This window comes from Pleurodeles waltl, chromosome 10, assembly GCF_031143425.1.
Source record: "Pleurodeles waltl isolate 20211129_DDA chromosome 10, aPleWal1.hap1.20221129, whole genome shotgun sequence".
NCBI lineage: Eukaryota > Metazoa > Chordata > Amphibia > Caudata > Salamandridae > Pleurodeles > Pleurodeles waltl.
This window is the reverse complement of record NC_090449.1, coordinates 478,475,040-478,493,491: the sequence shown is the minus strand read 5'-3', so window position 1 is coordinate 478,493,491 and position 18,452 is coordinate 478,475,040. Positions and strand designations below refer to the sequence as shown.

The 18,452-nt window shown below is 42.6% G+C and overlaps 1 long non-coding RNA gene across 1 annotated transcript in view; it reads left to right on the top strand.

The window, feature by feature from the left end:
- Positions 1-1,466: 1,466 nt before the first annotated feature.
- Positions 1,467-18,452, top strand: part of LOC138260775 (uncharacterized) — a 72,881-nt gene continuing 55,895 nt past the window's right edge. Inside the window, exons 1-4 of the long non-coding RNA XR_011198982.1 lie at positions 1,467-1,537; positions 4,981-5,042; positions 10,146-10,216; positions 10,584-10,646. This is a non-coding gene — a long non-coding RNA (uncharacterized lncRNA). The remainder of the gene's footprint in view (positions 1,538-4,980; positions 5,043-10,145; positions 10,217-10,583; positions 10,647-18,452) is intronic.

Sequence of the window (18,452 nt, the reverse complement as noted above, 5' to 3'; positions counted from 1 at the left end):
GTGTCACGATATTGAAAACACAATATTTCTTCAACTTGATTTTTTAAATCGATATTTTGTCCAAATACCCTGCATGACAAAGTGGGCAGGATCCATGGGAACCAATATTCTCATTGTCTTTTAATTAAACTAAAATAGTTCCCATACTTTTAATGTGGACCTTGATCTGACTTGGTAAAAGTGAGTGGGAGGTGATGGGGGTGTCATGTGCTGCAAATCTGAGGGAGCTACAGAGAGCTTAAGAATAAATAAGCCTTCTCTCCAAGGTTCCTCCTAGCTGAAAGAAATGTTTATGTATGCAGTTGATTAATTGGCAAATGTAAAGACTGCTGTCATCAACTATAGGCTTTAACTTAAGGTAATCACTTCAAGTTTCATGATGACAAAGATGTGATTTTTTGAAAAGTGACATAAGGATACTGAGTTCTGGAAAGCGTTCTTTTAATGGACACCTACTGCTTGCACTAGGTTCTGTCTGAAATACATACTTTGAAAGCACTTTTAATATTTTTAAACACAAGGAGCCACATGTATCAAAATTAGAAATTACATTTTTTACTGAATCCTATTCTGCAAATCACAATTCCTAATATATGCAAGTTTGACCTTTAAATTAGTGATTCCTAATGGACTCCAAATCGATCTAACTCATAAATGTTAATGAGGAAGTTCGCAATTTGCGACCCATTAGGAATAGGCGCCATCACATGGATGGTGCCCTGCTTTGGTCAGCAGACCACCATGTCTGTGAGTATTTTTGTTTGCTTAAGAAGACACAACCCTTCTCTTCCATAACCTTTGTTTTATATTTTTTACATTCACAAAGGGGAAGGGACCCACAGGAGACACCTTCTCATTTGCAAATGGGTTATCAATACATACTTGTAATCTCTTAATGGTTTGCAAATGCTCGGCCCGTTTGCGAACGCCAACAATCTTGATACATCTGGCCCTAAATCATTTTAAGGCAGCCTATCTTATACTGTGTGCAATACAGTTTAAAAAAAAGTGACTTGCTCATTTACAGATCTATCCCTTACACCCTTGCAGGCTGGAATCTCATAGCACTAAAAATGTACAGCCCTTGTTCCCCTCTGCGCCAACCATGATTCAATTTGGTTGCTCTCCATCCTTAAATACAGACAGTTGCAGTGATTGCATTAACCACTTGAGGTTTTATAGTAAAAGATTGCATTTCCCACGGATTAGTTTAACTTGTGTTTATTATTCATGTAAGGTATGTGCATCATTGTATCTTCAGTTAATGTCAGGTTAAAAAAATACTTACTGTAAAAGGGTAGGAAAGGGGTGGTGATCCTATGGGGAATGCATATAACACACAGGATTCGGATTAGAGAACCTATTTCCATTTTTATTGTCTTGTTCTATATATATTGTGACACCAGGTAGGTTATCTCCTAGGTAGAGTCTTTGACTTATGTCGCCTCTTTTTTTCCCTCCTAGGCCTTGGGATTGGTGGATCGGTTGGTGGAGGACCCTCGGGGAAATGAAGAGACAACAACAGATGTGTAATCAGGTAAGAGGTTCTTATATTGTTTTGGTTCTTATAACTAAAGGAGAGGGATGGTTGGGTTAGTGTCCCTGAGAGGAAAAAGGGCAGTGTATCTCATGCGGATAGGAGCAAATATATTGTATCCCTTTGCCCTCAGGCCCACCAACCCTGACCCATGCCTCTCCCTGGTGTGCTATTATGTAGCCAATTCCAGCCCAGAACTCATACCTGGCTAAGCCACGCCCCTCCTGTGACGTGGCTGGAGTTGTCCCAGTGGCTCCAACCTTTATGGTCTCCTCCTGTTGTTTCACTATTTTTTTATTTTCTCTGTTCGTTCTTTTTTTACCTCTTTCCTTCCCTTCTCCTCCTGTTTCTTTTCTGCTAAAACGCGGTCTTCTTTTTCCTTGTTCTTCTCTTGTCGCTCTAGTCCCACGCTCTTTTTCCTTCCGGGCGAAAGCCGGCTTTGTTCGGTGCCCCGGGGCACTCCGTAGTAACCTTGGGGACACCCAAAGGAGGAGCGCTCTCCGTGCCTGTGTCCTCCCGTCCACACTTACTCAATATTAATTTTTAGTAATGTCTTTTACCGTGCCACCATGGCGTTCAGGGTCAAGGTGCTTACCCATTTTTTGTTTGTACTTCACCTGCTGCTTGTAAATGAAGACAGCTGGGAATTGCGCCAAATAAACAAAGTCGCGCTTTCAGGATATCTTCATTTACAAATACATGCTGAGGCACTGGCGAAAGGGAAAGAACCTCGGTATGCCCCACAGTTTGAAGACATCTGGCCTTGATGAATATCTCCTTGCAGCCTAAAAATATAATGAAAAATGTGGAAATATTTCATTTTGTAATAAATTTGCTCAATATGTTGTTGCATTTATGTAATGGACAAGCACAGATCCCTGCATGCTAAGAAAAATTTCCCCTGAATGTTTGGAATTTGGCAATGCCAAGTATGAATGTTTTCCCAGGAAAGGTAATCTGCATAATCAATTATGTAGCATGAGAGTATATCACAAAAATGCGTCAGAATCCCTGTTTATGGTGCACTGTTCATTTGATGATGTCAATCTCTGCACTACATGGAAAGGATAAAAAGTGTAGATTTCTAATTATGTGTGACCCCTAAGGAGTCTATTGGTGCAACCCAGACCTCACTTCCACTTATTTACTGACTAGAACACTGTGAACATCATGTTTCTTTAATTTTAACTATATTTTTTTGAAAACATGGTTATTCCTTGGGTCTCCTTGCCCAGGAACAAACGCCTTCCAAGGCATAACCCTCCCCCCCCCCCCCCACAACGTTGCTTCTCTGGGTTTCCTAAGCATAGGCGTATAAGACATGTACTGGTTTTCTATGGGTTGAATGTGCCCTCAGACAGTAAACTAGGTGCATTTAATTTTGGAGATTTGGAAAGCTACTGCAAGCAGAGAAGGCGAGGTGTCTTTCGGTCACAGGTATCTTAGCCAAGCTGTATGGAATAACCATATATTTGTAACATATATTCATCCTAAGGTTTCTGTTTTTGGGTACTAGCCCTCCTTCTCCTTGACTAGATTACAGGAGATTGCTCCGAACATGACATTTGTCAGATTTTCAAAATATTTCTCACAAACATGATAGTTTCCTTCAGTCTTCTTCACATAGGAACACATCCATCCCAAGGGTTGATCCATATTTGTGATTCCCTATGTCTCCTGAGTTTGAGGTTATTAAACATCGGTGGGATTTCCATGTTTTTGAGTAGGGATCCACAAACATGACTCCAGAAAGTGTTTTTGAAGGGAAAGATTTCATGGGTGATGTGTGCATTAAGAAAGGCTCAGGATCAGCCGACATCAATGGGATCCTACTCAGACATTTCTGAAAACTAAAGATAAGGGAATCCAAGTTGATGTGGCTTGCATGAATGTCAGCATGTTTAATTACCCAAACTCCCCTACAAATGTCAAACTATGGGTAAAAAAAGAAAATTCATAAAACTTCCCTTTTCCGTGATTGAAAACTCCAGAACTTCTAGCAAATGGCAAAAATCCTACTATTTAATGTTCACACATATTTGCTGATAGAAACAGTAACTCTTTTGTGTGAGTGGAACTACTGCATGGGACAGGAACCGTCCGCAAATTTTACACTGTTGCATATATTGGCCTGTTCAGGCATAATAGGCTCATCCACATGCCAGTTACCGTTTTTATTGGTGAAAGTGCAGGAATACTAGCTGGTGGGAGTTTTGCTATCCCACACACATTCTGAAACGTTCATTCAGCAAAATGCGAGGAAATCCTTTTTTAAACAACGTTGGACCTGTGTAGGGAATTATGGGTAAGAAAATGTGGTGGCATCCTCGTAAGGCTCACTACCCAGGACTCCTCCAGGTGTCTAGTATTCAGAAATGTCTTTGGTTGCTATGTTTCCCTGGGTGCGCAACGACCCCAGGCCCAGGTATGTGTTTCTGTGCCTGAGCAATGACCTGTGCCTCATTTGGATTTTTCTGAGGCTAAGGGAAAACACAGAGGTACATGTTTTCACCCATAAACATATAGGACATAATGATAGCTTGAATGGCTAGATGTGGGAAACAGCCTTTACAGCACAGGTATTACCATGCAATACCTTTACCTCATATGTTTTTATCATGTATGTTCCTTTACTGTGCAAGGTAAGTAGATTTGAGGTACCTGTGTGTGTGTGTGTGTGTGTGTGTGTGTGTGTGTGTGTGTGTGTATATATATATATATATATATATATTCACAAAAACAAACAAAGGTTACAGGAGTGTTATAGTTAGGTTCAGATTTTACACGCACAAAACCATAGAACTTTAGCTTTTACAGTAAGACTTATTTCAAGTAACTATAACTTGTGCCCTAAGGTAACTATAACTCGCCATACACAGTTTTCTCATCAATAATTTTACTGCAAATGTTACAGTGATATTATCAATGATGTCATAGGAGATGTCATGAGTGATGTAATATCTGGGGAATTAGCAGTGCATGGTCTACCCATCCTTACGGCTGTGGAGGACACCTTCTCATACCTTGCAGCCATGACCTGGAACAATCTCCTGCAACACCTCAGAATCTCCCCACTATCTCCTGGACTTCTGAAGGAATATTAAGACATGGCTGTTGCAGACAAAACAGGAATGATCTCCTTCTCCCCCTCATGTTTGTAATACTCAGTGTCTGGATATCCTCATGGGTGTGTTAACAGGTTGTTCTAGGGAAATATGTCACCAGGGTGGGTCTTATTTTTCTTTAGGTGTCATACGTGATGAATTAGACTGACTCACGTAAGTTTGCTCTTCACAAAAAAAAAAAAAAAAGTATTGGCGTTTCTCCACAATTTCTAATAATGTCTCTCTCTAACAGTCCATCATGTGTTCGTATTGTCCTTTTTTTTTCTCTTTTTCCTCCTCATTTGTTTCTCCAATTAATCTCCCTTCGGTGTCTTCCAGATGGACCTCGCATTTACGACACCGTCATAGAGGAGCAAGACCAGAAGATATAGTGGCAAGAGGTAAGTGGTTTGTTCTGATGATAGGTATATTTTATTTTATTGCTATCTATAATAATAATAATGGGGAGGTAGGTGAGGGTCTAGTATCTTTAGTGATTCTTTAATATGTATTTGTGCTCCCAAAAGGTGCAGGTGTTCCCACAAAACATGCGTTGCAAAGTGAACTTAATACTCCTTCTCCTTTTCTTCTTTTTTTTTAATTTGGTTTTTCCTTTATTTTGTAGGGCCCCATCCACTTCACCCCCTGTCACCATTCTCCACTTCCTTTTCCCTTTTCTAAATAATCTGGTGGCAGAGCCCTGTACCCGATCACATACCTGGGCTAGACACGTCCCTCCTGGGATGTGGCGGGCTGCTGGGTCCCGAACTTGGGGTCCTGTGGCCTTAGTGGTTGGGTCTATCAGGCGCTTCTGGTCTCCGTCCTCTCCGCTGCAGTCCGATGCGTCCCCTTCTTCTTCCTCTTCTAGGATGCATTCCTCCCGTTCTTCTTGTGCGCTCCACTCGCCGACTGGATCCGCATCTTCCTCGGCACTGTAGGTGGCTTCCCGCTCCGTTTCTTGACTCTCTGTTTTTCCCCGAACTCTCTTGACGTCTTTCTTCTGTGTGCGCACGCCTCCTCGCCTTCTTCCAGGTTATTCCCTTTGTCGGGCTGACATCGGCATGCAAGTTTCTGTATCGTCCCCCTGGGGCACCTTTCTATCGGGCCCAGTTCTTCGCCCATTTCAACAGGGCCCAAAGCCCTGTTACATTAGCTCCCCCCTGTAAAGGGCTGCTCTAACCCTAAACCTACAGGATGTCTTGAGAGGTAATCAGAAGGTATCAGTTATGAGCCAGGGGAATGTTGTACAAAAGGTTGGAGTGCCATGAAACACCGTAAATACTCTAGGATTTGTATCTTTATGGCGAGCTAACCATGTCAGTGGGGCATGGTCTGTGGTTAATGTGAAAGGATGTCCTAATAGATAATTTTGCAAACTTTCAATGGCCCATTTTATGGCCAGACACTCCTTTTCTATGGAGGGGGAGCGTTTTTCTCTCGGTAACAGTTTTCTACTAATATATATTATTGGATGAGCCATCCCCTCCTCATCATTCTGAGAGAGTGTAGCCCTCAGACCCACATCTGATGCATCCTTTTGTAACCAGAATGGTTTCTTAAACTTGGGACAGTGTAAAATGGGTTTTGTCACCAAGAATTCTTTAATGGTTTGATAACTTGCCATTTGGGACCCCGTCAGTTCACCTATCTTATTTGGTTGTTCCTTCTGTAAGAGATTAGTGAAATGGGCTTCATAGGTGGATTAATTTGGGATGAAATGGCGATAGTATCCCACCATTCCCAAAAAGGAATGTTTTTCCCACTTGGCTTTAAGAGGTAGTATCTTGGTGATGGCGTTGACTTTGTCGACTTGAGGTCGTATACATCCTTTTTCTATGTTGTATCCAAGATAAGCAATTGAGGTTCTGGCTAATTTACATTTCTCTGGATTAGCTGTTAATCCGGTTTCTGTTAGGGATTGAAATTCTTTAGATAAGTGGTTTATGTGTTGGTCCCAGGTTTCATTATAGATGACAATGTCATCCAGATAGGCGGCAGCATGGGCAGTATGTAGTCTTAATATTCTGTCCATCAAACGTTGAAAAGTGGCAGGTGCTCCATGTAGGCCAAAAGGTAATACCGTAAAGTGGTATAATCCAGACGGGGTAGAAAAAGCGTTTTTTTTCATCCTTAGGGTTTAGTGGTATTTGCCAATATCCCTTCGTCAGATCTAGCGTGGAGAGATATTGTGCCTGACCTAATTGTTCAATTAGCTCGTCTACTCTAGGTACTGGATATGTATCAAATTATGAAATGGTGTTGTTGCCTAAAGTCGATACAAAAACGGATCGTACTGTTTGGTTTTGGTACTAAAACAACTGGAGAGGACCAGGGACTCGTGGATGGTTCAATTATTCCCAAACGTAACATATTTTGTACCTCTTGCTCAACTATCTGTCTACGGGCCTCAGGTACGTGATAAGGTTTTAACTGGATTATTTTCCCTCCCTCAGTGATGATATTATGCTGTATTAATGGAGTCCTCCCAGGATTCGGTGAAAAGAGATTTCTATGTTTGTTTAGTACCGCCATTATCTGGGTTTTATTTTCATCGGTTAGGTCGGGATTAATATGTGGTATACTCTCTTGGGATTCATTTGGTTAGGGACACATAGTAATCTCAAGACGTTTTATGCCATTGATGAAAAAAAGAGTCTCCAGTTGTGGTTTGCATGTCTTCTTCTTCCCACTTTTTCAGGAGATTAATATGATATACCTGGGTTTTCTTTGGCGTATGTGACATTTCCAGATGATACGTGACAGGGGTTAATCTTTCAAGTACTTTATAGGGACCTTGACATTTTGCTAACAAATTATTTTTTGTACTCGGTAAAAGAACCAATACCTTATCTCCTATACATAATTAACTTAACATTTTTCTAGTATTATAATATTTTTTTTTGTTTCTCCTGGGCTCCCTCTAACTGGATCCTAACATCTTCCCATACATACTATATATTGTCTTTCAGCTGTTGGGTGTATTCAAGTACATCTTTACATTCAGTTTCCTTCTCGTCCCACTGCTCAGCTTCCATTTCCAGGAGAGTTCTGGGTTGTCTGCCAAATACTAATTCAAAAGGGCTATATCCAGTTGAAGCCCGAACATGAGTGCGAATGGCATACAGGACCAACAGCAATTTCTTATCCCAATCTTTCCCTGAGTCCGATATCATTTTTTTAGGAGTGTTTTAATTGTTCGGTTATACCTCTCTACCAATCTCTCTGTCTGTGGATGATATACAGATATGCGAATATGTTTGACCCCAAGTAGTTGTCATATTTGTGACATAAGGTGGGACATAAAAGATGTACCCTGGTCTGTCAGAAGTTCCTTTGGAAATCCCACTCTGAAAAAAAAAAATGTTCATAGCATGTGCCACACTTTTAGTGGTCATGCTGGTAAGAGTAGGGGGGTGCCTTTGGGACCATCCTTGGATTAAAAAGTTGGCATTTGGGACATTGCGCACAAAATTTGCTTATGTTGGAGAATACTCCAGGCCAATAGAAACGACGTAGAAGATATTCTTCGGTTTTCTCTCGCCCATAATGTCCTCCCCCAACCTTACCATGTTCTAGATGGAGTACCTGTATTCGATATGGGGTGGGCACGATTAATTGATTTTTTTTTTTACATTATTTTGGTGAACAATCATATATAACAGTCCATTTTGTGCAAGAAAGTGAGAACCCACCTGACCCGTTGATTCTGTAACAGCAGAAGCCCAGGCGTGTTTTAATGCAGGATCTTCCCTTTGACATACGCTGAAAGGTGGTGGAGTCGGTAAGACAGTCTTCTCTGTGGGGAACAAAGGAAGAGGGTTGCAGAACATAGATTTGGTATTTTCTTTTTTCCTCTCTTTTCTCTTGTCTACTTAATTTCGTTTTTTAATGTGGGAGAAAGGGGCTTTCTTAAGCCACGGATCTATTTTGTTATCATCTTTTACGCTTTCAAGTAATTTATGGAAGTCATAATAGTCCGTTCCTATGATCAATTTCTCCACTAGATGAGGTACTATACCTACTCTAAAATTTTCCTCCCATCCTCTCCATTTTATACTAATCTCCGCTATCGGATATTGTTTACTGTCTCCATGTATACAACATATGGTCATGTTTCTCCCTGCCACCATTGATCATTAGACAGTAAGTCAGGCTTGACCACAGATTGACTACATCCAGAATTACCTAATGCCCTAATGGGGAAATTGTTTAGTGACATCCTTTTGATATACTGTGTTATCTTCCCTCCTGTACAGAAAACCCTGCCTCTAGTCACTCCTATTTCCATGGGTTTAGGCTTGGGTAACTTATGGGGACAGTTGCGTGCGATATGTCCCCATTCTGCACAGTGATAACACTGTGGGATTTGATTGAGTTCTTTTTCTGTAAAACGCAAACCTGGACCACCTTGTGGGTTATGCGATAGATGATGTTTTGGTATGGGACTGACGCATTTGGTTGTTATATTTGGTCCTGTAAGTGGGGTCACTCTAAAATACGGAGCTCTATGTTAAGCACATGCAAGCGCTGTAGCAGAGGTTGCTGTGACATTGAGGTGTTGTTTAATCCAGTTCTGTGTTTGTTTTGGGAGTGCTTCTAGGAACTGTTCCAATAGTATAATTTGTATATTTCTTCCTTTGAAGTACCCATGGGATTCAACCATTCCAGACCTAGATCTTGCACTCTATAGTAGAGGGCTCTAGGGTTTTACATAGGAGTCCATTTGTTTTTTCAAAATCGGTGTCAAACCCTACTTGTTCCAGAATAGCCTTCTTAATGTCCCCATATGGAGTTGTCCATCCTGGATTTACCGCCTGGTATGCGGCTTGTAGCGTACCAGTCAATAGGGGTGCCACATATTGTCCCCAACTGTCTTGTGGCCAGTTTGCTGATGTGGCAACCCGCTCGAAGCTAGTGAAGAAGGCATCCGGGTCTTCCCCTTCCTGGAACTTCTGTAAAACGGAACTAGGTACATTTGGGTGGACTCGTGTTGTAGCTTTTGTATCAGTCAGTTTCTTTATCGCTGCCTCGAGGACCAATTCATTGTTCGCTATAATGGTGGCTTGACTTTTGAGGGCAGTCTGTAACGTCTCCCTATCGGTTCAGGCTTCCCTTAACTGCTCTTCCCATACTAATTGTAGATGTATTTGACCCTCAGCAAGTTGACTGATCATGTCCTCCAAGGTGTGTTTCTCCTCCATGGACCCTAACCTAATGTAAGGACAAAATTCCACTTCTAACACCAAAATGTTAACAGGGTGTTCTATGGAGGTATGTCACCAGGGAGGGTCTTATTTTTCTTTAGGCATCATACTTGATGAATTAGACTGACTCACGTAAGTTTGCTCTTCACAAAAAAAAAATATTTATTGGCATTTCTCCACAGTTTCTAATAGTGTCTCTCTCTAATAGTCCATTATGTGTTCGTATGGCCCTTTTTTCCCCTCTTTTTCCTCTTCTTCTTTATGTGTTTTTCCAATTAATCTCCCTTTTGGGTCTTCCAGACGGACCTCGCATTTACGACACCGTCCTAGAGGAGCATGAGGAGAAAGAACAGAAGCTATAGTGGCAAGAGGTAAGTGGTTTGCTCTGATGAGAGGTATATTTTATTTGATTGCTATCTATAACAGGGGGTAGGTGAGGGTCTAGTGACTTTAGTGATTCTTTAATATGTAGTTGTTTTTTTCTTTATTTTGTAGGGACCCTTCCCCTTCACCCCCTGTCACCATTCCCCACCTCGTTTTCCCTTTTCTAAATAATCTGGTGGCAGAGCCCTGTATACGATCACGTACCTGGGCTAACCACGTCCCTTCTGGGACGTGGCAGGCTGCTGGGTCCCAAAGTTGGGGTCCTGTGGCCTTAGTGGTTGGGTCTATCAGGCGCTTCTGGGCTCCGTCCTTTGGATTGCAGTCCAACGTGTCCCCTTCTTCTTCCTCTTCTAGGACGTGTTCCTCCCGTTCTCATGCGCTCCACTCTCCGGCTGGATCCGCGTCTTCCTCGGCACTGTAAGTGGCTTCCAGCTCTGTTTCTTGACTCTCTGTTTTCCCCCGAATTCTCTCGGCGTCTTCCTTCTGTGTGCGCAGGTTTCTGTATTGTCCCCCAGGGCACCGTTCTATCGGGCCCAGTTCTTCGTCTGTTCCGACAGGGCCCAATGCCCTGTTACAGGGTGATTAGCTATGCTCTACCAATCCACATAACATAACATTGCACTGAAGAGTAACTCTGTGTGTAGGGAACAGTTGATGACTTCTGTTCATTATATTTCACACAAGTTTGTTTGGTACTGCAGAAAAAGTTTTCAGCAGGGCAAAGATGCCTCTTACCAAATACTAAATATTGTAGGCAGCCTTGAGTTATTATACAGAATCGTCTCATCATGACAGCTTCTACTATACATTGAAGACTGTGTCCACCAGTAATTAAGTAAGCTATGTACACATGCTTGTTTTGCTCCAAAGATGGGCTACCTATAAACTTTTCACCACAGTATGAAGGCTGCAGGTAGCATAATCTTTAGCATATTCAAGAGTTGCTTATTTTAAGCGAATAGTGTATTTTTTGCCAAGTGTTGCATACAATATACAGTGTCCTTAGTTTTTAATACTCTGTGGTGTATTTCTTATAAGTGTTTCACTGGTTACAAACAGTCTTGTACAGGGTAAACTCTCTCCATACAGAGAATATTGTTTACAGTATCTACCTCTCCACTCATACAAACTTTTCTCAATGTAGGTTCTGTGACTATCAGGGGTTTGATACAGATAAAAGCTGTACGTAGTAGGGCATTCCTTTTGGAACAGACGCTCAGTATTTTTAGGGTCTTGGCTTTCTCTGAGCAGTTGTATACATATTGAACACCATGTGCAATGCAACCTGTGGTTGTTGGTAAATGTGAACTAGGCTAACCATGAAGTCAATCAATCAGTTTTTGTAAAGCACTGCTACTCACCTGTGAGGGTCTCAAGGTGCTGGGGGGCAGATGAGGTGGCCTCATCCTAAGAGCCATGTCTTGAGGTTCTTCCTGAAGATGGTGAGCAATGGCCTTTGAGGTGCATGGGGAGGTTGGTCCAGCTCTTTGCTGCGATGCAGGTATAGCATCGTCCTCTGACTGTGGTTTTACAAATGTGAGGGATGGTGGCCAGGGTCAGCTGGGCAGAGCAGAGGGATCTGGTAAGGTGTGGAAGGAGACGTGGTGGTTCAGGTAGGCTGGTCCTGCGTTGTGAATGGCCTTGTATGTGTGGGTGAATAGCTTGAAGGTGATTCATTTCTCGACCGGGAGCCAGTGGAGGGTCCTCAGGTGTTGGGAGATATGTTCTCGGCCTGGGAGGTCCAGGATGAGTCTGGTGACGGCGTTCTGCATGAGTAGTAGTTTTTGGATGTTTCTAGTCAAGCTGGCAGCATAGAGGGCATTGCCGTAGTCAGGTTTGCTTGTGACTAAGGCGAGGGTGACCGTCCTGCGGCAGTCTGCTGGGTTCCATCTGAAGATTTTCTGAAGTTTGCGGAGTGTGTGCCAGCAGGAGGAAACGAATGAGTTTACCTGGTGTGTCATGGATAGGGAGGAGTTGAGTATCATGCCTAGGTTACGGGCGTGCTCAGACTGTTCAGGGGGGGCGCTGAGGGCTGTGGGCCACCAGGAGTCTTCCCAAGCTGTGGTGGCTTTTTTCTGAAGACGATTAACTCAGTTTTGTTGGAGTTGAGCTTGAGGTAGCTTTCTCTCATCCAGGTGGCGACGGCTTCCATTACTAAGAGGAAGTTCTCTTTGGCCGTGTCCGGGTCTTCAGTGAGGGAAATGATGAGTTGTGTGTTATCAGCATATGACACGATGTTCATTCTGTGGCTTCTGACGATGGCTGCAAGGGGGCCATGTAAACGTTGAACAGTGTGGGACTCAGTGAGGATCCTTGGGAGACTCCGCAGTTGACTCTTGTGGGTCTGAATGTGTAGGGCGCAAGTCTGACTCTCCGAGTCCTCCCAGAGAGTAATGATGGATCCATTCCAGGGCTCTTCTGCGGATTCATATGTCGTGGAGTCTGTTGCATGGAGCGCTTTGGGAGACCATGTTGAAGGCTGCTGAGAGGTCGAGGAGTATAAGCTCTGCGGTGTGGCCGCGGTCTAGGAGTGAAGTGTATGGTATAGGGTCAATGTCCCTCACACATGCTTGCTACACATAAGGGAGTTGTATCTGTGATGGCATTAATGATGCTTCATATTCTTCTGAGCTATTTTGTACTTACATTCAGAGATCTAATGCTATAACCATTTATAGAGCAATATGTGCAAAAGAAGCTTGAGAGATGTCATCAATGATGTCATTTGAGACCTCATCAGTGATGTCATAAATTATGTCATAGCATGTCATGAGTGATGTAATATGTGAGGTCAAAAGCAGTGCATGGCGGTGGCACAAGTTATAGTTAGCTCTGCTAACAGTAAGTGGTGAATTTCTACAGCAGGGGGTTGGCTGTCTGTGGCCAACCCAACTGGAGGCAGCCAACACCCCTTAAGCAGTCAACCTTTCTTTTTTAACCCTGAATCGAAAGCTATAAATGTACCAACTGAGGAAGCAACCTGGAAACCATGACAATACACAAAATCAAATAACTGTCATGGCTACTGTGGTACACAGTGAAAATGAAACAGAAGCGGAATCCTCCCTGAGAACACCGGTATCGTCAGGAGCAACAAAATAACATCTCAGTGAGACCCATACACTGGTGTAACAATAGCCCTTGCGGTGCAGAGGGGCCGCCGAGCTCCAGGGGATCTAGCCAACACTATGCACAAGCAGCAGACCCCTGGCCTGAGAGCTTCTGACTGGGTCCTAAGTGTGGGGGGGTCCCCTCCTTGTATTTTGCAGGAGGGGTCCTTAAGCTTGATTACACCACTGAACCTATAGTCAAAACTATACAGAAACTGTACTAAAATTCACCGAACCATGGGAGCACCCCTTTGAAAAACAAGCACCCTGCTCTACTTTAGGAGAAAGCAGCCCAGTGACCATTAATGCTAGAATGTTGGATCCTGACACGCACATGGACGCTCTGATCGGTGACGATAATTCACCCTCACTGCAAGATCAAAGCAATTTGAAATTATCAAAACTCCAATGCAAGAGATTGCGAAAAAGGAAGAAACAGTGTTAAAAAAACACTCAGCCAGGACAGAACACAATGGTCACTTCAACCACTGCGAAACAATAATCTCTTCCTGATCTTTCAAAATCACGGCACCAAGCAGGCATCAACCCTGGGGTAATGTGGAAAAAACTAAATCTTGATAGAAAATCAAAACTTTGAAAAAATGGAAACGTGGTAGAGAACAACAAGCCTGAAAGAATGTCCCTGACAACTGCTACATCTGTGACTTAGGATACTAACAAAGAGAACAGCACTAAGATATGCAGCTCAAGGATCTACTGAACAGCCAACTTCCAATGTCTGGAAGAGCCTAAATCTGTCCAGGGAGCAGAAGACAAATCCTGTTAAAACAAGGTTACCATCAATACAAGTGTCGCATTAGTAGTTGACGACAGAGAAAAGCCCCTACAAAGCAGGTCCCAATTGAAACTTGTTGACCAAAAGGAATGCAGAAGAAACCCTCTGCTGCATTACACAATGGGTACAGATCAGCTGGTCAACCAATTTCAACTCAACGTCCCATGAGAGACAAGTTCTGTCTTCACCTAAAGGATATTACCAACCAACACACAATTGATGTGTCATCCGGACACAGCCCTCAATTAAATTATCGGAAAGAATGCACAAACCATTTCAGCACCAAGATCCAACGTAGCCATCACTCTGTTATTCCTTACACCAAAGCACTTCTCAAGTGGCAACAGCAACATATTAAACTGAGGCAATATACTAAGGTTATTGAAAAGCATCCCAGTGGTTACAGGATACCAAGTCGACAGGCATAGAATCCATCAGATTCATCACAAACATGGGGTCCGGGAACTTGCATATACCTGAAACAACCTTAGTCAGCTGACGTTCACAGGAAATAGCCAAAGTAGTATAATCGGCAAGCAAATCACATTTGGAGAACTAGGGCATTCTTATCAGAGGACAAGCAGAGGAAGCCTATTCACATATCTTGTTAATAAGGCCCACAACCATGTGGAGCATCATATCACCACAAACTCAGAAACGTCCACAAGCACACTTGATTCTGAAGAACCAGACAGGTAATAAATGGTCACATACTTCTGCAAGGGCAAATGACAATGGTGTTACAACCGAGGCAAATACTCAGTGGGAGCAATCTGACACTGACTGGAGCTGTTTGCCCCGGGCCCTCACAAACAAAATTACGGAATGGCTTAAAAAAGCAGGATGCACCGCCAATAGTGGAAATGAAAATGTAGCTGCTCTTCAAAGCTGTTCTTGGAATGTGAGTGGTTTAAAAAAACATATTGGAAACTGCTGCAGTAACCACCTTCTGGAGTATGCACTATACCATTTTATTGCAAGAGACATAGGCCCAAAAAAGCATGCCTCTGATCTATCTTACTGAATTCAATAATTATGCAGCTAAGTACACCACCATAGCTACCAAGTTTCCCAGATCCATGCATGATCTGCTGCTACAGTCCAGTTTTGTTTTTCCTTTGAATTCTGGAACTTGTGGTCCTGTCTTATAATGGAATAAACAAAACTACTGATCCCAGAATTCAAAGAAAAACCTGGACTAGAGCAGCACATCACACATGGGCCTGGGAAACTTGGCAGACCTGCACCAGAACGGGACATTAAGAGGGAGCTCTGACAACTTACATCTCAGTGGACCCAAAGGTCCAGGCAACACCGATGGAAATAACTCAACCCTGAATCTTTAGCAGTGAAATTGGAGGATTGGTGCAAGGAAGCATCCCACCCCTAATTATTGCGAACATATATGTTAATCAGGCATCATCTGAAAAACGCAAAGCAAGGCAGACCTACAATCAATACTTATGAGCTGCAAGCAGGAGCACAGTACTGATGAATTTATAATAACAGGTAACTTCATCGTAAATATTTTCAATAACAGGGATGTTGATGATTTTACCTTTGAGCAAGACCTTGTATTGCATATCCTGGATCGGGGTCACTGAAAGGATAATGGTTATAGTAAAAATAGCGCCTCCCTCCTCAGAGCCTGCTCAAGTATGGGATGTAGACTTCTAAACAGAAGATTCCAAGAGGACCAGCCACCTGCTAAAACAAGAATTACCCTTAAGACGAGCTTCACAATTGACTATACCATGACGTCTCTCAGCCGGATAACATCTCACAAGATCAATCTCCGACTAGAAAGTGATCACTGTCCCCAGCTAATATGCATAAGCACACTGACCAGCTTGCATTCAAAAGCGACAATGCTACTAGCCCCAGTGACATTAGAAAAACTGAGAAGGCTACAATTGAAAGGTCAAATTCCCCAAAAATTGCTGAGGAGTGCTCAGCTCTAACTCTCCAGAAAGCTTCTTAGGATTGCAGTCCTGTGCATAATTTGGAAGCTATTGTGGATAGGTTGTTACACAGATACTCAAACTCAGTTAACCCTCAACACTTCTAGGCAGCATTTTCCTCCCCAGCTCAAATTAGATTACAGTTTGACTTGTTAAGCAAAAGTACGCAACACAAGGCACCTTCGTCAAATTCTGTCGCAAATTGAGAACTGCAGAAGATAACACACTAGACCAGGGTTCTGCAAAATTGGTCCTGGAGAGCCGGGTCCATGCCAGATTTTTAGCATATCCACATTTAGAAAAATGTAGATTTCTGAAACATCTTTTTTCTAAATGTGGATTTGCTAAAAATCTGTCATGGACCCGGCTCTCCAGGACTGACTTTGCAGAACCCTGCACTAGACCAAAGGCTACGGGCAGAACTCAAAAATCACATGGCATTGCCCAAGCAGGGACTACATATGAGAATTTACAAATAAATGGGTTGTGGAACCTCCCAACGTCTTCATGTTTTCAAGAAACCCGTCTCCAAAAGCATGCCTGATCTATTCTTATTAGGGGATAATAACACATTTTCAAAATAAGCTTACTTATGATTTGTTGTGTACTCCTATAAACCTCGGCGCAGCCGGCATACTTAAGTTTTGGCTATTCCGCCCACATGAAAGTGAAACTAATGTGTCTGTGCCTGAGAGATTTTCCAACACTAGACTTGTGCCAAAAATTGTTTGCAACAGGAACAACTCTTTCAGAGGCTTCAACAAAGCCCTCTAACCTATCAGGCGTATTACTTGTATCTGTCCAGCATTCCTGACCGAGCATTGACACTTTTTGCGCCACTATTTGAAAGCATTGAACATGTCTGCAAGCTGTGATAGCATGTTTCCACAGGGAAATATAAGTCGAACCGTGCAGACATTGAGGTTTCTGACACGTCATGAAAAAAACTGCTCTAAAACTATACGATTCACATATTAATGGTATTGTGATTTATGAACCTTAAGCCAACTGAGCAACACTGCCGGTGATAACCAACACAATTAGTTCATAGACTTTTATAAGGGTCTTTGCTTTTGAATGTATTCTCAATTAATAATTTTATTGTGCATTTTATGCAATGGTTTCCAGTAACTAAACATAAATAAATAAAATTTAAATCTGGAAAAAAACATTAGAAAATGTGAGACCCAAAATTAAGAAAATCCTGGCAGCTTGTAGCGTAGTCGATCAAGGCAATAGACCTCCTTTTCGAAGGAACGGTTTCCAAGTTTATCTAATGCATCGCATGATATACCATTAGAAAATAATACAGAGAGGGCCCCAGGTAAATAAAGTGGGAGGCTTATGATAATGTTAATTAAACAAAAACTGGGAATCTGTGTACAACAGAGTGAAGACAGGCCAGGCAATCCAAAATGTCCTACATCATTACAAGATCACTGACCATAGTACAACACACTGCGCTCTTGCCTGTCTTGTGTTTGAGCCATCATGGACTCTTTTCTAGTGGCTCCTCACAGCTTGTACACTCAAGCCAGTCAGCACTGGTTGTTAAGAAATAACCTATATGCCAGCAAAGTTAGTCAAGCTGAAGCTCTGTAATCAGGTCTTTATTCAAAATAAACCATCATCAGGAGGGAAGATTTGGGCACCACTTGACTGTGGTCTATTTACAGTGAGCGATAGTAAACCATGATCACAGCCACCCGTGGCTCTGAACGAATCCCCAAGAATGTCTAATTCCTTAATTCTGTAATCATCCTCAGTGACGCCGGGCCTACTGCAGTAGACGACAATCAGAGAGGTCAGAAAAGGAGCTGGTGAGCAGCAATAGTGGCCTAGAGTGAGCATTAGCCCACCCCATTGGTTTCTCGCAGAGTTCCTGTTAACGTTACATCGGCAGCAGGAAGTGAAGAAGCATCTCCACTAAACGACAGTGAGACAACCAGAGATGACAGCCTCCACAACCCTAAAGATAAAGATTCTATTAACGCTACCTGAATAGCTGACACACAGTTTAGACCAGATTGGTCTTTTGTTATTTCTGTCTAACCTGGGAAAGGATTTGCTGTGCATTTCAGCGCCCTCTACTGCGAGTTTTACGCATCCACAATCCCAAGTCACTAGGCGCGCCATTTAGTGTAAATAAAAGGAAAACTGAGAGCACAGGCTCAGTTCCAGCAGACCTTTAGCCTGGGTTCCACATAATCCTTTTGTCCACTCTGTCACTTGGTAGTGAAAGGAGACTCACTTCAGACATTCGCCATCAAGAAGGCCATAACAGACCTGCACTCTCGGTATATCTGGGCTGCCTCAGATGATAAAGCAATTTAGCTTTGAAATTGGAAAATATCAA